The sequence below is a fragment of the Pleurodeles waltl genome, chromosome 11 (assembly GCF_031143425.1).
Source record: "Pleurodeles waltl isolate 20211129_DDA chromosome 11, aPleWal1.hap1.20221129, whole genome shotgun sequence".
Classification (NCBI taxonomy): Eukaryota; Metazoa; Chordata; class Amphibia; order Caudata; family Salamandridae; genus Pleurodeles; species Pleurodeles waltl.
This window is the reverse complement of record NC_090450.1, coordinates 312,290,043-312,311,052: the sequence shown is the minus strand read 5'-3', so window position 1 is coordinate 312,311,052 and position 21,010 is coordinate 312,290,043.

The window sequence follows — 21,010 nt, the reverse complement described above, 5'->3', positions numbered from 1 at the left end:
GAATTATTGGGTCACCATCCATCTTTTCTCTGGCTCTGTAATGTGATCTAGGCACTTTGGTATTTCCCAAGGGTTCTACCTTTGTTCAATATATATATGATATGCAATGTCATATCTGCAGTTCTATCACCCTATTTGGGTTTGGTGTCAGCTACTGCCCACCTGGTAGTAGGCTCTGAAAACATAGTCCTAGGTTCTGGTTGTATAGTGGCTGTTTCCCAGCCTGTAACTACCCTTCCATCCACCACCAAACCCAACATCTGTCCATAACTCAGGTGTTCTTTTATGAAATCCTCTTGCTCTCTGTTTCTCACCTCACATTGGTGGCTGTTCCTACCCTGAACCAGGCCTCCTTACTGTCACTGGCACTAGAAGGTGACACTCATGACTGCTTAATAGTAACAACCCATTTCACTGAGCCCTGGATGTGCCAATTCTCAACAGCGAACTGATATACTATGTAGATGGCTTTTGTTTTAGAAACTAGTACAGTCATACACAGCTAGTTATGGTGTGTGCACACAGTACAAAGTTGTTGAAAGTCACTATTTACCTCAGGTAATTGGCTATGTACATTGTTCAAACTGATGAATGTCCTGTATCTACACTAAAAGATTTATCTGTCTTGCAAGAGTGTTCACCTGAAAAGAGAAACAATCGTGGATGAAATATAATTGTAAAAAAAGACATTAATGGAGTGTAGAGGGACAGCACTGGGAGAATGATTGGCCAGAAATCTCTCCTCTCCAACCCCACCAGGTTGTGTCACGGTCTTGTCCATTTCTGAAGGGGTGGTTCAATTCATGCCTTAGCTATCCATTGGCTTTCACCTTTCTTTTTCTCTGTACCCAGTCAGTACCGTTATCCTTCTACCACTTGAGAACACTCACAGCAATGGGAAAGGGATTACAGCTGCCCCCACTGCCCACCTACTAACATGGGAACCATTTGCCTACCAACAGATGGACTTTATTCAGATACCTAAACACTGTCCTTAATCATATTTCATATAATTTAATGTATGTTCCACAGTTATATTGAAGTGAACAACTCCGAGTGTGTGTGCCACCTCTAACACAGTGGATAAAAGGTTGTTTATGAATTTTATATCTAGGATTGGGCTCATACTCTGCATGCCTAGAGAGAAGGAATCTCACTTTGCCAGTTCTGTGGTATGTCATGCTAAGCTCAGCTTGTGCAGTCTACTCCTTGGCACACTGCGCCACCAACACTGCTAGCCTGGTCTGTTAACCCATTCTTAGTATGATCCTCTGGGCCTCCCATTGCGCCACTGGCACCCTTAGCCTCGTCTTAATGTGGCTGTGACCCCCTAACCCTATGGATTGATTGTTCCCCTGCTAACCCCCGGTTTAAGGGCTACAATCGGAGAATAGACATTTCCAGAATGAAGACCTCGCCCTTCTCGAAATCTTGAGAGAGATCAGAGTATGTCATCTATCTTGGGTGCAGAGCTATTAAGACTGAGGCCCTACTGCTGCAGCCTTCTTGACTTTGTGACTCTCAGGAAGAGAGCATTCTCTCCAGAGCCCATCAACAGTCTGCTATCCTGGTGTCTATTTCCTTACTGCGACCGGCCTCCAGGAGGCTTCAATCCCCTCTTCAGATGCTCGTCTTCTGACGCGGCCTCTTACATCACCTTGTAAACCTGGAAAAGACAAGACAGAATTACAAAGGCCCTTTTGACGCTTTACAGTTGGTACAGAACATTCATTAAGCCTTTACCAACAATAAGAAGCAACAGGGTTAGTGCACAAATCAATGTCTAATTCCATTAGAAACATTTCACTATTTGTCGCCTTTACCAATCAGAGACCAGTCTGATGGGGGAAACATCTGGCTAAGCAAGTTCCATGAAAGGGTGTGACATAAAAGTTTGTCAAGAACTCTAAGTCTCTAGACAAGCCTTACAAGTATAGGCCAGCACAGTGGTGCTTGATATTGACGTATGTGTTGCAAAGTAAAGACAGAAGCTAGAAAGGGGGAGGAAAAAGAGCACTAGCTGTGATAATGGTGGTTGGAGTGTGTGACTATTCTGTGTTTGTATCCCTCAAGACAAACCAAGACAAGACAACGCACTATTGACAAGAAGTATCCAATTTTTAACTTGGTGTCCCCTAGAGAAGCTGAAAGAGGAACACATCCCCTGAATATAAGAAGATGGGTTACAATAAAATGTTCAAAAGCCTAAGGCAGAAAAGGGGACTATTATTTGATCAGGGTGTGACATCTCAACACCTGTCATTTCTTTCCCCAAGGATTGTCATGAATGGTCAAAATCCAAAGAAACCCCTCCCCATAGGGTCTTGAGGAAGAAGGTGACGCCTGACTCCGAAGCTGTCCAACCTTCTGGAACTTCAGAAGGTTACCTCTCTGTCTCTCTTTCTCTTTCTTGTCCCAACCACAACATCCCTCAGAGGCTATTGCACTTTCACAGTTCTCCTAGGCTTGTGGGTTGAGTAATAAGCATATGGAGAGGATTGGGTGTCTACTCTTCACTTTTGCAGACCCCCCCTAGATTTTCCAGTAAATGGATTGTGGAGACTGGCCTTGATATGGTGCAGGGGTTGTGCAAAGCTCTATAGAAACCAACAACAATTTCCAAAGTGCCTAGCACCCAGACTCCCTGAGCAGAGTGGGGAGATACAGCAATACCTTAAAAAATACGATAGCTAAGATTTACGTTGAAACTGGCCTCAAGTGGCCGGATGCACGGCCCTTAACACCTTGGTCAACCCGATTATTCCATCTCAGAAAATTAACCCTCTATGTTGATGTATGAGTGCATCAACGCAGAGTTTCCCTTCAACCCTACTGGAGGGGTCCCTTCCAAATTATCCACACCACTAACATGTATGTGAAACCTAAAGGAATGCTTGTAAGGATCCATCCCAGCCACTGCAAATGGACCACAGAATTGTCAGACCCCGAAGACTTTCCACTGTTAGTCTCCTGCTTCAATCTAGACTCTTATTTCATCCCTTCTTTACTGAACTGGCACACTTCAAAGACATCCGGAGGTGTTCCAGCAGCTTTGCCTTTGAAACTTTGCCAATTTCAGTCACTGAAATGAAACTTGAAGGGCTCCCTATGCAAATCCCCCATCCCCGCTCCAGCTCACTCAGGAGTTCCCAGGCCAGAGTACTGTGCTGAGCTCGGCAGATTCCGCTCCCCCCCACCACCACCGCCCCCGCAGCGCGGGGATGCGGGGGCATTTGCTAAGCCATTGGCTCCAGTAAGTACCCCCTTCTCCACACCGGTACCAACTTCGAACACACTAGTTGATAACCCTCCACTACTTGGGCCTGACTGCCTCTGTCGCAAGGCTCGTTGTTTATAAAATGGTGTGGTACTGCATTGAATTAACGAGTGATGGCTGGCTCAAAACACATCATCCCTACATATCCCACCCACAGAACAGATGTTTGTTGTACTGTGAGAATACCAACTTGCATCTTTTGAAACAATACTGACAGGATCGTAACATCTTTTCTCGAGGAATTTGCTTTAGTTGGCCCAACAATGCTGAAGCGGATGTGCCCATAATCCCCAATACTACTGGCAAAGACGAAACTTGCTGTGATCTGTACTTTCATGGACTCCACCCTGAGGAGTGTCATAACAATAGTACCTTGGTACTCATGACTCATGGCGGTTTCCTTGCACCCGACCAAAACGATCACTGTCTTTAAGTCCACTAATGGGATGGACTGTGAAGCGCGAAATAATAGCATCTTCATAGAGCAGTGTGAATGTGACATTATTGTTTCAGCTACATCTGCGTCAAAGTTCCTCCTTCAGCTGCCTTCTGGAGTCCTAATGTCCAGCATCCAACCTACCGAACAGTGTGTTACTTAACTTCTGTGGGGCCCTATGGTTGGCAGCCGGTTGATTTGTCTGGATCCTGTTTACTGGCTTACATCATCACGGGTATGCTTCCATTTCCAACATGCTCCCTTCTCACCAGCGATTCCACAGATTCTTCTTCAAGACCGCCTGTTTCTTTGCCATTCTATTTTCTATGTATAGGAAGGGACTCATCATACATAAGGTGTACGGTCTTTATAAATTTCTTAAAGAGGTTGTGAATTAGACCATCCCAGCTTTGGTAATGATTCCAGATCAATTGGCTATCCAAAGAACAGCCATTTTACAGAATCGAATGGCGCTGGTCACAGTGACAGCCACCAGACATCGGGAAGGTGGCGAAAAGTGACGGTCCCCTGCTATAAGAGCCAGTGGTGCACTACAGCCACCACCAGCACAAATTAAGTAGCCAACATCACCTCTGGGCACAGCTATTTGTGAGCATGTATCCTGGATGTACAACCTCCATCGAAGCCAAGTATCTTATCATTTGGGAATACAGCAACATCACAATAGCATGTATGTACCAATGCAGCATTATTGGGCAATGGAAGATACAAAGTTGGAGTCAAATACCGGAGCAGTGGTTGAGCTAGAGCTGTGCACCGGTGCTAAACTGAAGATTAATTTGACCTACCTTTAAAAAGACAGACTTTGTAAAAAAAAAAAAAAAGGAATACAATAATGGATTTCATATAATAGAGCACGCAGTGTCCGTAGTTTAAGGTTGATAAAAACCAACAGCCCTTAATAACCAGGCGCTGCCCCTAGTTTCCTTCCCATTTTCTCTTTCTTCACCCTGTGACTGTTGTTTGTGAGAAGCCTTGAATTGCAGTCGCAGCCCCAAGAAACATAAAGCAATTTTTATGAATGCAGAATTAGGTGTGAATACGAACATCCTTGCTTTTACCTAGTAAAAGGAGTGATCGGAATTTGTCATCTACACTGGTGTTCATAAGGACCCACAAGGAAAAGTAGATTAAAAAGAATGGAAGGGCGAGAAGTGGGTGGCAAAGGGAAAGAGAACTAAACATATAAGGAAAACAGTGAAAGAGTGAGAAGAGAGAGAAATACGTGAGCAATAAAAGATGATATATCCTGCAGGAGACGAACTGAGCAGGAAAAAGAGAAAGGAAGAAGACAAATGAAAGGGAGAAAAAAACAAAAACCACACACATATTGTGGTACACGGATTAAAAGAAATGAAACTGCAAATCAGCGAGAACAGCTGTAGATTATAGGAAAAGAAAAGGAAACGAGACAAAAAAGAAGGAGAGATGAAAACAAACAAACAAGCAGGAACTGGTCCACTGCTTGGGACTCTGTTCAGGTACCAGGATAAAAAAGATGAATGAAAGAATAAAGAAAGCAAGCAAAAAAGGAATATTTTATATATGCCATAAATGAAGTTGGTAGTTAGTTACTACGGATATCTGATCTGAGGGTAATGTGCAAAGCACTAGGTGTCAGCCTCGAAATCTATGTGTGTACGGTAGGCTACTGTTTCTAATCGCTGTGTAACCTGCTGCTCACAGGTTCAAATCCCATTGAAAAAACTTGTTAGCTGGAGCCGATTCCTGCATGTAGCCCGCAGTCAGAAATGTTGGTTATTAAATGCACGTACAAAAGAGTTTAGGGCCATATGTACGAAAGCTTTTTCCCATAGACACAGAATGGGTAAAATCCTTTCGTACATCTGGCCTTAGAGTGTAATCAGTGATAGCTCGCCTGGTCCTTAATAAGTACACTTACAAGGGGACACGCAAAGGTCGATGAACCTTTTGATTCTCATGGAGTATGCTAGCTATGACGTGACCAATGTTTCCCAATAAGCAATACGCAAAATTCAATAATCATTAAACAAGTCATTAATCAATTAATTAATGAAACAATAATGACGCAACATGACTCTTCAGCCATGAATAACCACAACTCAGCATACGTTTTAGTAATTTTATTCCCTATTAGTTACAATACTAAGTCATGAGATTAGTCAAACTTTATTCAATTCAAGCAAAATCCTCAATTAATTCCTTAGAAGGTGCCAAAACCATAACCTAATCAAAACTTGCATCAGAGTACATTCTAAAGCATTAGCATAAGTCAACATGTGAATCAAAGGCAGTAAGTCAACATATGTCATGGAGTTCAGCAAATCAGTCTGTGAAACATTGTCTCTGTGATCTGTCAATCGTCATAGGACAGTTACTCTCACCTAATGCAAATTAGCATCAGCATGTGGGACTTCATGCTAAACAATATAGAAGAAGAATTTAGAAACATCTAGCTAAGGGAAACTATCTGACAGCGCAGTTGGTACCTATAAGAAAAGGCACAAAAAGACAATTCAGTCACATTGTCATATCTACCTATCCTCGGTATGGATCAGCAACAAAGTCAGTCTTCGTCTTCAGGTCATCAGTTGATCAGCATCACATCAGACTCTCAAAGAGTATGAGCCGAATGACAGAATCTCGAATCACCTCTACGATCTCTCAGTCTCTCCCCTAACATCTGTTCTCCTACATCTCCTCTGTCTCTCTGTTCTCTCGTCACGTTGTTATATTACAGTCTCCCAGACTATCCCCCAATTCCTAATTGGTCATCTAATCATACGATTTTCCCTTAACCAATACATTTTGTAAATCAAATCTATGAATTCTAATATTTCACAGTTCACATGTCGTTGATTGGTTCACTTTACGATGTCTTCATCATCCGGCCGTCAGGTATCGAAAATGTTGCATCTTCGTCTTCAGTCAGTGTCTTCATTGTTCAAGCCCTGGGAAAGTACACTCAGTGCGCTTTACACGTTAATCGCTACATTTCGAGTTCCATTATCTCCTGTCCGTCAGTTCACATAGAGGTTTCAGCTAAGCAATTTTTAACAGTTCACGGTTAGTTCAGCTTATCAGCATTTTCTATTAAAACGCTAAGAAATACAGCTTCTGCATGAGGCCTGGCAAGGCTAGGCCAAGACTTTAGCTAAGTTAAGGCCTACAATTAATGCAAAGCATACATTATATCTCTCAACATGATACATTACTACATTAATCTTTTACATCAATATTTTATATATGTTAATTACACTTTTAATATAATTCGTGAATTTTGGTAGCCACTTCTCAGAGGTCACAATTTCAAACATGCACATTATTTTTCTACGTTAATCATCTTCTATAAATTTCATTACTCAGAATACATAAACATTAATTAATAATTTCAAATTAAGATATTTGCGTTAACATCAGCACATCTAATTGTACCTATTTATTTATGATTTATAGGGTTCTAGATACCGTTAGAAGGACTCTTCGGAGTACCATGGAGAAAAAAAGGTAATAGGGGGAGAAGTGACAAAAGGGACAAGAGAAATTAGCCCTATGTAGAAGGAAGCATTTTGTTTCCTTAAATGAAAGATAGATGCATTTTAAGGTTTGAAGATCGGTGCTTTGTATGGGAAGACAGGTACTTACGCTATCTGTGATATTTCCTTTTTTGCTGTGTGTTTATGTGTGACATTTCTAAGTATTTGGGATCATGCTTGAGGGAGGTTGAACCCTAATTAAGTAGCAACAACAATCCTTGTCAGAGTGAGACATAAGCAAACCCTAAATTAACCTGTGCTCAACCCTCAGGTAGCTTTGCACAGAGCAGTCAGTCTTAACTCTGTGAGCCAATGTGTAAAGTAGTTATGCAGCATTTCCAACAGTAAGAAAGTGAAAACAACACAAGAAAAATGCCACACCAGTTTAGAAAAATAAAGCAAGTTATAGTGAATAAAACAAGACCAAAACATCAAAACATCAGAAATCCAATCAGTAGAACTGGAAATATGCAATTTTAAAGATTTCAGTGAAAATATGGCCAAAAAAAACAAAGCATCCACTGTGGGTATCCGGTTGTGTTGGACCAGAACAAGGTCACAAGTTCAGGCTGAATGGGATGGAGCACTGACTGCTACAGGAATCCAGTTAGGCCAACTGAACAAGAATACCTTATATCCTGATTGCAGAGTGTTGTGATGCCCTATGTCAAGGAGGTGTAGTGCAGCTGAGGCGATACATCGCTTCCAAGGAGCTGCGAAGCCGCCATGCGAGGTCCTTCGACATCATCAAGGATCATGTTGACAAGGGCTTACGATGCAAAGTCCAGTATCGAGAATGTGTTGCACAGTCAAGGTGATGTGTAAGTTCCGAAGAGATGCGAGGCTGTGATGTGAGAACCTGCATCTTTGTCGAGGGTGCTGTCGGCTAGGGATTTGTGATGTGAGAGCATGTGTCTGTGAAGCTGCACACAGCAGTGGTTCCGATCTGGGCTGTGAGGTCAGTGCAAAGTCCTTGCGCTGAGAAATCCTCCTAACAGAGGCGATGCGTCGCTTCTACTTGGGGTTGCACCACGTTGCAGTGGAGGTGTGTCAGTTCTGCTGGATCAACAGATTGGCTAGCAGAGCACCTTCAGGCCCACTTCAAAGGGTCCAGCACTTCTCACTCAGGCAAGAGGGCAGCAGCTCAGCAGGGCAACAGTCCTTCAGAGCAGTAATCCAGCAGAGTGGCAGTTCCTTCATCGTCACAGCAGTCCTTCTTTCTGGCATAATATCCACAAATAAAGACGTGTACTGATGAGTTGGAGTCTGAGGTCCAATATTTATACCTGGTGCCTCCTTTGAAGTGGTAGAAGCTTCTAGAAGTTTCTTAATGAAATGCACATGTTTCCTGCCTACCCTGCCCTGGTTTCAGACCAAGTGCAGGGGGTAGGCAGCCCTTTATGTGGAGAAAGGACACAGTGGAAGTAGGGCTAGGCCCAGCCTCGCCATCCCATCCCGCCAGTGATGAACCATCAAAGCATGCCACAGTTCTCTATTGTATGTGGCTGTCTAGGAGGAATATACAAAGCTCAACTGCAACCACCATGTGACCCAGAGACATGCTGCAGGCACTAAATTGCTAAAGCAGGAATATGCCAACTTTCTAAAAGTGCAATTTTTCAAAATTTGTATTTAAAATCAGTCTTTACCATAAGAGAGGATCTTTCATTAACGGCATGAACTGGTTCCCTGGTCCCATTTGGAAATTTCAGCTTATTACATGTAATAAGGTAACTTCAATATTATTCTATGGTTCAAGGCCTTGCAATAGGGAAAAATCAATTGAAGAGGTTTTCATTGTGAAGACATGTAACACTTAAAAGTACATGTCCAACTTCTTACATACATTGACCCTGCCATCTGGGCTGTCAAGGGCCTACCCTAGGAAGGACTGGGCTGGCAATGAAATGGCAGTTTAAATTTGCATACACAAGCTGCAGTAGGAGGCCGCACTTTTAAATGGCTACTTCAGTGGATGACACAATCAGTGCTGCAGGCCCACAACTAGCACTTACTTTACAGGCCCTGTGCACACATAGCATCACTTTACTAGGGACTTAACGGTAAATTAAATATATCAATTGCCAATTTTACCATGTTTAGACAAGAGAGCAGAAGCACATTTGCACTGGTTAGCATTGCCAAGATGCGCAGAGTCCTGACGCCAAGAAAAACAAATTGAGCAAAAATAGGAGTGAAGGCAAAACGTTTGGGGATGGCCCTTCAGAAAGGGCCACGTACAACAGTATCTATACATCATACGTATGTATGACATTTTGAGTGACATCCAATTGCTACTTGAATGTTACACTAGCAGTTGTAAACTACAGCATTCTTTGTTGTGAGTGTAAGGTGAGAAAGCCTTATAGTGCCATGAGCTGTGCATGAGATGTATATTGTGTTTATATCAATGGGGAAGGTGTCCAAAATAAACTGTGTAGTAGTATATACTCAGTGTCTTCTTTCAGAGAGATACAGGGAAAAGCACCTTAGTAACCATCGTCAGTCATTGCAGCTCTCTGCAAAGCCCCCATAAACAAAGTCTGACTCCCTATTTTAAGTCTCACTTGCTGACACACCCATAGTGTGTTCCCTATAGTGGGTCTGTCACAGCAACCCCCCTTTAGTTCTCCACCACAGCAAGAGCCCTTCAGTAACATCTCTGCATCAATGTGATGCAAGAATGTCTTCACTCTAAGCGTATTGAAGACAATTTCCCCAGGGATGAGTAAGGGGTCAGCTTCCAGTTTCTAGCTATAGCTAAGAAACAGCTCTTTCGCAGAATAAACAGCACTGTTGTACTGCTGCAACAAACACACACACATCCGTGAACACACACACCAAAGCTGTCCACTGATTTATCTTAACAACTGGCTTCCCTTACAGTTCCAAAATAAGTGTATCGTCAAGCTTTCTTTTCCAGTCACAGTAAAAGGAATTTAAATGAAAACTGTAACTTTCGCTAGCACAGACTTCCACCAAAGGAGGTCTCAAGTTCCTTTTTTATTCCACAAGTAGTTCATCCTTCTGTTATTTCCTTGCATTCTGGAACGTGACTTTTCATGTTTCTTTCATAAATGCAGCACCACAAGATAGAAATTAAATAAATAAATCAAATGATAAATAAGCCTGAGAACTATAAAAACTCGCACTGTAAACAGCCTGGCGGTTCAGGGGTGATTTTAACCCTTCTCTGATGCCGTCTCACATGGAGGCAATGCGCTTGTCTGCAGTGCATGCTTTGCTTTGTTTCTGCAGAACCCTGCTGTCCTTTTTAGTTCTGACCTGTTATTTATAATGCTTTAAAAAAATGAAAAGGTACAGGTATTTGAACTCAACTTTATTTCACTGTACCCTGTTGCATAATGTTTACTATACTGATGTCATACGATTACTTTTCTACAATGCTCTGGAATTTTTATTATGCACAATTTCGGAAACAATCAATTAGCATTGAGTAAGGAAATCCACCTTTTTGAGATCTGTGCCTAGCTTTTCTGTTCCGTGTGAATAATGCAATCCACTTAATACTGCTTTTAAACTGTTTCATTTGGGTGCTTGTCTTTTTATCCATGTTACTGATATCCATATTATGTCACTTCAGCAGTGCCATAGAAGATAAATAGTCCAGTGATGTCACTTTCTGTAATATTACTCATTGTGATGTCACATGGAAATTAGAGGGCCTTACATTCCCTTTTTCCCAGAGCCCCAAAAATTATATGGCCGGTCCTGCCTTCAGCTGAGATCTATGTGTGACATGGGTCTCAGGCACCATTCTTAGGGAGACACCACCCATCAACCAGTGTGGTGACAAGGAAAGTCTACATCAACAGAATCCCACAGTTAAAAAGAAAAAAATTGAAAGATTTACCATTAAAATTCATCTCTAATCATATCCAAGGGGCTACTTACAACCCACACCATCTCTCTGGTCCAAGCCTATTCCACACTTCATGGCACACCCACACCCAAGGATTTACCTCTGTTTTGCCTAGAGAGCTCTTTATTTACATCAGATGTACCACTGCTTATAAACTGGGATCTGGGTAAAGGGAAGATACTGCCCTCTCCACTTGGAGAGTATTGGAGGAGGAAGCTGCTGATGTGATGATGCAGAGGTTCCCGACCTCTGAGCTTATGTCTTACTGTCTGAGCTTATGTCTTATGTCTGAGCTTAGTCACACTGCAGATCGTGACAAGCCTCAGATGTTCACTGTACTGATTCAGGATGGAAGCCACCAGTGTGCCATCCCAGAAGGGCATTGAGGATGACTTGGCAGGGCAGAGGGCAGTGGGGAAACTACTGCTTGCAATTCAGGGAACTCCATGATGCGGGCACCCACATCGAGGTCCTCAAGGGCAGCATCAAAGGGCATCCTTACAGCAGTGTTAGTCTTGGCTTCTTCACCAACTAGTCTGTCGGGCAATCTGATTTGTCAAAAATAACTAGTCTGGCAGGTCTGTGTTTAGGCCAGCCGTTTCTGGGCTGTTTTTTGGTCTGGTCTGGTCTGCTGTTTTTTCACTGTTGATTTCCCTGATATTAGCACAAGCATTGCATTCAGCAAGCACAAATGCATGCCATACCTTACACAACACTAAACAGTGTCCCTTTACAAGTTCAAAACTGCTTCATTTTACAAATTATGGACATATCTTAGCTGTCTAATTCACTAATGGGGTCACTTTTATTTTGGTACCTAGGCCTATTTTCTGCCCCGTCTGGGCTTCCCCCCCCCAGTGTTGATGGGAGAAGGACAGTAGCTTTACTCCACGGGTCCACGGTGCACCGAGGGGGCTAGGAATAGACATCCACAATGAAGCCCGGGGACGTACATACAATTTCCTGTGAACAGCCAGGGGGTTGGTCCCTCTCAAACGAATAAAGAGGGCCCAGAAGAGGGAAAGGCAGGCACACCTGGGGGGGCACAAATCTGAGTGTCAACAGAGGGACAGCGGATCCAGGGTCCCCGAGCACTGCAGCTATGCAGGGATCCCAAGAGGATATGTTCACAGCCTATTTTATATGAATAAGGACAAATACTTACAAATCACAATCAAGGGTGTATTGTTGACGTTTCGATCCTTTCACTTTCCCAAATATCCGGATCATCTTAGAGAAGTAGTAACCACCGATTGTGTCAGTGCTCCTTGATACCGTCAGAATTACGAAGGAGATATGTGCTATTTATCCCTGTTACACTGGATGCTTACTTTCAATTAGTGCTCATGAACTAGATTAAGTGCCCTCTTTTCTTCTCCTAGGCGCATGGATGGATGGTCTTACGCTGGTGAAAACCACCAGTTCATTAATGGTTGACACGTTGGCAATACACCCTTGATTAGGATTTGACATATTCACATTGAAATCCTCAAAGAGATTTTCGGCAGGATTCATGTTGGTTTGAATTTTTACAACAATCTTGGGTGTCATAATTATTAATGAGTATCCCTATGTAATTAAACATTTCTTTGAGCACTCTGCATTCTGTACTATAAACTCTTAATGTGCAGCCCTTTTATTGCTTCATGGTATAACGATATTTCTACTAAGAAGAAAAAAGAGGCTAAAGATAGTATTTTGTGTATTCAGAAAATGTTTGTTATGCTCATTTCATAAGTTAGTGTTCATTGATTCCATTACCAGGGACATCTTCAGAATATAATACTGTGAATGAGTTCCATGGGACCTGCGTTATAGATGTTATGTTCAAAGTCTAGGAAGGGGCCTATGAGGAGGGCGGGCATGAGCGGAGCTGAAGGTCCTGGATGCTGGTCTGCAGGGGAATAATTAGTCCTGTGAGCACCCCCACCGCCCTGGCTAGAGGTGACCAGGAAAGGGTGACCAGGAGAAGGTGGCTGGTTTATAGACAACAGAGATGAAGGAGGTGCACAGTGCACCACCTCCACAACAAAATGCTTGACACAGACCAAAGACATTGAGGATCTCAGCAGAGCTGAGAGCGTTAGGGCAGCTGTACGGGTGGCATCCTAGGGTGTTTCCATGAAATCAATGTTACAGGTAGTGTCCTGGACATAGCAAGGGCCTGGGAAAGAGATTGTGGGCCTGCGATTCGGAGGCCACCCTCAGTAGGCTGAGTGTGCATGTTGAATGAGGGAAAGCAGGCATATGAGATGTAAGAAAGGAAGAAACAGTCAGGTTTCGGAGAAGGAGGGGTCATAGCATTGCTTCCCCTAGCCATTTGAGTATGTGAGGACCTTGGAATTACAACGCAGTGCATGCAACATAATAAATGACAGCGACACACTCTGTGGTTAAAAATGTTGCAAGTTTATTGATTACACAGGTTGGGTTAGCTTACTGGTGATCCAGGTGTCAACAGTGAGTTCCTTGAACAGCCGACACCCATCCTGAGAAAGCCAGAGCTGTCCTGTTGGTGTTTTCAGCACCAACGGACTTAGGGACAGAGTTAAGAAAAGTGGTGCTACAATACATGTAGCGTCACTTTCCTTGCGGCCCCTTGTGCCCCTAACTGCTGCCACCATGTGTGCGCTGTATTTAAAATATGGCGCACCATGGGGCAGGGAAGGGGGCAATAGCATCATAATTTCTGACTTTTGAACAAGACATAGTTGTTGTTTGAACACAATGGCTTGCCTCCTTTTAACGCCGGCGTTAGAAATGCTGAAAAAATGAAGCAAATAATCTTTTAGATTTCTTTGTGCCATTTTTTCGACCCCCCCCACGCAGTGGACGAATCGCCCCGATTGGATACATTATGCCTGGCGCAGGCAGAATGTCGTGCTAGGGGTTACACAGTGGCAAATTGAGTGCATTTTGCCACTTTGTAAATTTGGCGTGGCAATTTTGGCCTCATTGGGCCACATTAGCATAAAACAAATGGCTCTTATGTGGCGCAAGAAGGCGCTAGGGTCTCCTAAATATGCCCCATGGATTCTTTACAGCTCGTTCATTTAAAATGGGTAGCCAAACTACTCTTCACTTTTGAGTCATGCTCTTGACAAGTCAGAGAGAGACCCCGGCCAGCCTCCACAGTTGCTCAGGATTTCTTGCAGCCCCTTGCACCCCCCTACCACCACCATGTGTGCACCGTATTTAAAATATGGTGCACCATGGTGCAGGATAGTGGGAAATAGCATCAGAATTTCTGACGCTATTGATGTACTGTTCAGGGTTAGTGGCAAGATTTTTGCAATAACCCTCAACAGTATATAGGGGCCCATTGAAAACAATGGCTTGCCCCCTTTTAATGCCGGTGTTAAAAATGCCAAAAAATGATGCAAAGAAATCTTTTAGATTTCTTTGCACCATTTTTTCGGCCTGGCACTTGGCGGAGTGCCCCCTTGCGTACATTATGTCTGGTGCAGGTATAATTTGGTGCAAGGGGTTACAAAGTGGCGCAATGCTTACATTATGCCACTTTGTAAATTTGGTGCTATGATTTTGGCTTCGTTGGGCCACATTAACGTAAAAAAAAAGACACTTATGAGGCGTAAGAAGGCGCTAGGGACTCTTAAATATGCCCAATAGATCCTTTGCAGCTTGTTCATTTACAATGAGTTACTCCTTACTCTTCAATTTTGTGTCATGCTCCTGACAAGTCAGAGCGAGACCCCGGCCAGCCTCCACAGTTGAATAAGATTTCAACTGTCCCAAGAGGAATCAAGGAACACTGTCCCATCATCTCAGGCCCTACCGTAAAGACTCCCAGTGACCTGAGGTATTGCTTTTGGCTTCAAAATCCACTATCTGGAGGCCTTTTAAATGTTTGAAAGCTTTAGGAGTACGCTGTAACTCTGCCTTGGACAATGCCAGAAAATTCTGTAAAAGAAAGTTATTACATATACATATATATGTATAAATATATATGTGTGTGTGTATGTATATATGTATAGCTATGTATATATATTTATATACATTATATTTACTCATTTATATATTTATTTGTTTTTTTAAAGTTGTTGGGAGGGTGAGTGATTAACAGTGATCACCAAAGAGGCCCAGCACTTTGAGATGACCCCCTTATGATACCTCTTGGCCTTTACTCCTCCCCTCCTGACACCCAGGGCAATAATAAGAAGGGTGGCCCACCCTCTCCACCAAGGTGGCCCCATGTGCTCTGCTACCTTTGTAGCATGGGAGCATTATTAGGATGCCGCCCCATCTATGTTGCACTGCGTAAGAGTTGGCCAGCTACATAGCATTGCTATCCCTAGATCTTTGAGAATATGAGGACCTTGAAATTACAACAACACAATGCATGTGACATAATAAATGACAATGACACTCTCTGTGGATTAAAAAAAATTTCACATGTTTATTTATTATGGGCGATCCAGGTGTCGACTGTGAGTTCCTTGAACAGCCAACACCCATCCTGAGAAAGCCAGAGGTGTCCTGTTGGTGTTTTCAACACCAACACACATATATTCTTTATAGTTCATTAATTTACAATGGATTGCCACCCTACTCTTCACTTTTGCACCATGCGCCTGACAAGTCAGAGCGAGACCCCAGCCAGTCTCCACAGTTGCTCAGTATTTCAACTTTCCACTGAGGGATCGAGGAGCGCTGGCGGGTCATCCCAGGCCCAGCTGTAAAGACTCCCAGTGATGTGAGGGGTTGCTTTTGGTTCCAAGATCCACTATCTGGAGGCCTATAATTGTTTTAAAGCTTTAGGATTGCCCTGCAACTCCAACAAGCCTCGAGGATGGCACATCACAATAACCAAGGCCCCCCCCACCTATGATCTCCTCGCATACCCTTTAAGTATAGGCAGCCCTCTCCAGGGCATCCCTAATGTTCAGCAGGAAAATGTCTGTACCCACATCAGACAAATTTACCTTATCTGGCACGAAATTACCGCCCAGATGCCCACTGAGCTTTCTATGTCTGGTGAAACCCAATCCATGCTACATTGTAAATTTTGGTAGGGATAGGTTAATTTTCCACCTGGACAGTTCAATAGCCACAGGTGATGTAGCTCCCAGCCACACCCTACATGAGATGATTTTCGACCAGACTATCTCACCACCTCTTATTAGAGTGTCTACATTGGTAAGATCCTGTTGTAGGGCCTGCAAAAGGAGGCCCCTCCTACAAGAGGTCAGATCATTTCTCCCCATTGGATTATCAGAATGTAGGGCCTAATCTCTCTCTTCCCCAAAAGATGGCGACATTTCGGTTTCAGCATGGCCCCTCTCATTCCTGGGCTTCCCATCAATGACAATTCAACGTTACCGAAACCGTAGTTACAACTCTTCTCGCTGGCCCACTGCTTTACTCTGGCCACAAAGGAGTGACCCATCACTTACACTGTTTTAAATCCTAAATAAAATAAGGTAAGCATTACCACACATTTTATTCACATCTGCGATCACACTCAATTTGTTAGCTTCCAGTACCAATATCAAGGCATAAGGAATTTTTGGGGTCCTTGAGTCACATATTTACCAACATAACACTTTATTGTAACAAAGACCGCTGCTCCACTTATTTGGGCAGGGAAGACATTGACAACACATGCAACTGTTCATTATACAATCTTTTCGGATGCCCCCCGCTACCTTCATGTAGCCACAAGTCACTGTGTACTCTGCAATTGGGAAGGATGCGATGACAACACTTCCCTGCCTCTGTTCCGATCATACAATTTGTATCTGTCATCCACCTTCAAATACGCTTAATTGGCCCGGTGGCAAATCTTTCTTCAAAGCAGTGGTAGCAGCCCCAATTTTAAAGGAATGCATTGACCATTTCTGTCCACAGTATCCCACCTCTGAAAGTGCCCACCTCAGGACACTTCTTTTTTTTTTTTTTTAATCTGTTTATTAAACTTAAAGTCAAACAAGGTCTGGACATAGCAGTACACTACATATATTTTGGTGAAAAGTCACCTATCTACCAACGTTTATACGTTACACAGCTTAGGTACATTTCAGTGTACTGGCTTTCCATAAACATTCTATAACTAATAACATATGACATGATAATTAATATTCTTAGGTATGTCCTTTGGCGTCCATTATGATAGTGGGAGCGTGAAGTTGTACAGGCTCCGAGGGCTACATTTCTGTGTGTGCTCTTTAGTATAGGGGGATAGTTGTGTCATGGGTCGGTCGTTGGATAAATGTGGTGTGGGCTAGGCCTAGTGATGCAATAATTTGGATCTATTCTTGGCAGATTCAGTTAATGTGTGTAGATCTAGGGATAGCGTGTTTTAAGGTTATTAAAGGGTATAGTTCATGGGGGGTATTTGTCATCTCTAGATTCAATTCTAACTACAAAGAGATCCCAATTTTCAATCCCACCTTGTATCTGACCTCTATGCTGTGATTGCCTCAGAGTTTGAGCTTCCGCCAATGTGTAATCGTGCAGGTCACGTAGCCAGATGGAATGGGGAGGGGCATTTGGGGCCTTCCAATGTGTGGCTATCAGGTGTTTGTATGTCACAAATGCTAAATCTACAAACTTGTGGGTATGTTTATCTTTTTTTTTTCGGTATCGTATATTAAGTAGACAGGATTCTGGAGTCTGGGTAAGCGGTTGGCCTGATAGGTCTATGGTTGTGTTGACGATTTGGTTCCAGCCAGTGTTGATCGTGCGACATTCCCAGACCATATGGTAGAAGGTTGCTGCGGGGCAGCGCATCTTGGACATATGGAGTTAGATCCTGGATATATTTTATGAATATGAGCTGGGGAGAGATAAGCCTGATGCACATAATTAAATTGCGTGTATCTTAGTCTAAAGTTGCGTGATACGGACTTGATCGAAGTGAGGGCTGTGTCCCAGGATTTTTGTGCTATTGGTGTAGGAAGAGCGGAATCCCATCGAAGTTTGACCTGGGTTAGAGCTTTACAACTTCTTGATAGGAGTATTTTGTATAATTTAGTAACAGTATGTTTTGCCTCTCCCATAGAAAGTATTGCAGAAAGTAGGAGGGATTTGTTTGGTTCGTTTTGTCCACAGCCCCATATGTTGCGTAGGAGATTATTAATGGCATTGAATGTCAGAAAGGCTCGTGGCTGCATTGCCCCCGCAGCCATCAGATCTGCGAACTTGATTGCTCTGGATTCATTATATAGGTCTCCTGTATAGAGGGTATTAACCGTTCGTAAGTCATGATGAGAGGATAAGGCGTGGAAGCCCAGGAGCTGTGGTACTGGGATTAAGGGAGAATAGGGGAGGGGTGACATTTTGCCTTGTACATATCTCTTCCAACAATGCCTGGCCGAGCTAAGCAGGGGGGTATTATGTCGTAAATGAGGGAGACCTGTTAGTAACCATGCCAATATCTGTGTAGGGGTTATGTAGTCCATTATTGCTGTAACCTCTGTGTTGGACGGCTCGTTTAGCCATTGGGTGACCCATTGAAGTTGGGCTGCTGCATAATATAGCTCAAGGTTCGGCATACCCAAGCCACCTTCCTCTTGTGGGTATTGCGTGGTGTTTAGAGCTACTCTGCGTCTGTCTCTGCCCCAGAGTAAGTCAGTTAGTAGTGAATGTGCTTTATGGAAAAATGAGCGCGGTAAGGCCAACGGGAGTGCCGAGAAATAATACAAGAATCTCGGTAATATTAGCATCTTGACTATTGCTATCCGGCCCATGGGCGATAGGGGCAAGGAACTCCAGAATGCCAAGGAGCCTCGGGTGGAGCGGAGAAGCCTATCTAGGTTACCTTCTCTTAGATCTGCCATAGAGTGATACACTTGGACACCCAGGTACTTGAAGGTTTGGTACGACCATGGTAATTGATGTATGGGGGATGATGTTTGTCGTTCAGGGGGCAAACGAGTGAGGGGAAAGATACAGGATTTAGACCAGTTCACACGTAAGCCAGATACAAGAGCGAAGCCATCCAGTATATGCATTATCTTGGGCAGGGAGTCAGAGTGGTTGCGTAAATATACCAGGGCATCATCTGCATACAAAGAAATTATATGATATGCTTCGAACTCCCTTATTCCCCATTTATGTGCGTACCTCCTGATCTTAATTGCAAGTGGTTCCATAGCTATTGCGAATAGCAATGGTGATAGCGGGCAGCCTTGTCTGGTTCCTCTGCTCACAGGAAAGGTTTCTGACACTACCTGGCCGGTTTTAAGTCGGGCTGTTGGTTTGGAATATAGTGTTGTGATCCAATTGATGAAGCCGCTCCGGAATCCGAACATCTTGAGGGTGCTAAATAGATATTCCCAGCCTAGCGTATCAAACGCCTTCTCGATATCTAGTGACACAGTCACACTTTCTGGGTCAGTGGTGTTGTGCATGATACGAATTAGGCGCCTTATATTAATAAAAGTATTTCTACCCGGGATAAATCCCGACTGGTCTGGGTGTATCAAGTTAGGTAGATGGGGGAGTAATCTATTTGCTAGGATTTTTCCAAGAAGTTTGCAATCGGTGTTCAACAAAGAGAGTGGTCTGTATGATCTGACGTCCAAAGGGTCCCGCCCCGGTTTTGGTAGAACCACTATTAGTGCTTCCCTCATGGAGTCTGGCAGTTGTTTTCTATTGCGCGCTTCATTAAACACCTCTAACAGAGGTTGCAACAGGTGGGTACTTTGCGAGTTATAATATTCTGGCGGTAAACCATCTGCGCCAGGGGTTTTGCCTCGTGCCATCTAAGAAAGGGCCAAGTGAAGCTCTTCAATAGTAATGGGGCCGTCTAGGATATCCGCGTTATTGACAATGCTCGAGTTTTGGGGAATCTGAGTTAGGAATTCGGCCAGTTGCTGTTCTGTGGGAGGGGTAGAAGGTTGGTATAACGTGTGATAATATGTATAAAAGGCCTTGTTGATGTCAGTTTGGGTGTTGACCACTATTCCTGTTTGTAGTTTGATAGCTCCTATCGGTGACTATTGCGGTGATTGGCGCACCAGCCACGCCAATAGTTTGCCCGATCTGTCCCACTCAGCATGTTGTCTCATTTTAAAATGTCTATAATTGTGTTTACCAAGGCTGTCGTCTGTTTCTCTATATTTTGCTTTCAGTGATATAAGTGTTTCTGGCGGTGTATTGTTTGTTGAGATTTTAATCTCCGCTCTATGTATTTTGGCTTCCAGTTTTAGTAATTCTGAGGACAGCATTTTCTTAATGCCCACCGATGCTGCCAGGCAATGCCCTCTAACTACTACTTTATGGGCATCCCATTCAGTAGCTCGGGTTGATGTTGTATTTTTATTTAGAGAGAAATAGGTTGACAGGCATGTGGCCAATTCTGTGTTAAAGGGGGGGTCAGTCAAGGCGTCTGGCTGTAAGCGCCATGTTGGAATGCGGGCATGAATATAGCCCCACAGCAACATGGAGTAGTGTGGATTATGGTCTGATATGGTGCGGGCTAGGTAGCCAGATGTAGTTACCTTTGGGATTATGTTAGATGTAGCGAAGAACATGTCTAGCCTAGTATAGAGTTTGTGCACTGGTGAATAAAACGAGTACTCGCGTAATGTGGGGTGGGAAGTTCTCCATATTTCAGTAAGCATGTTATTAGTAGCCCATTCTATCAGATCAAGCGATGCTCGTTTAGCCGGGGCACGTTCTAGTGGGGGATAGAGCGGTCTTGCAAAATATCCAGAACGCAGTTAAAGTCTCCGCCCCATATGGCATCTATTGCGGGGTCGTTGAGCATGCTACTGCCCATTGTCCCTAGAAAGTCGCGTTGATTTGTGTTAGGAGCATATAAGGTTATCAGGGCTAATGGGTCGCCATCTAAAGTACCTTCTAGAACTACGTACCGCCCGTTTGGGTCGCACTGTTTGTGGGACACAGTA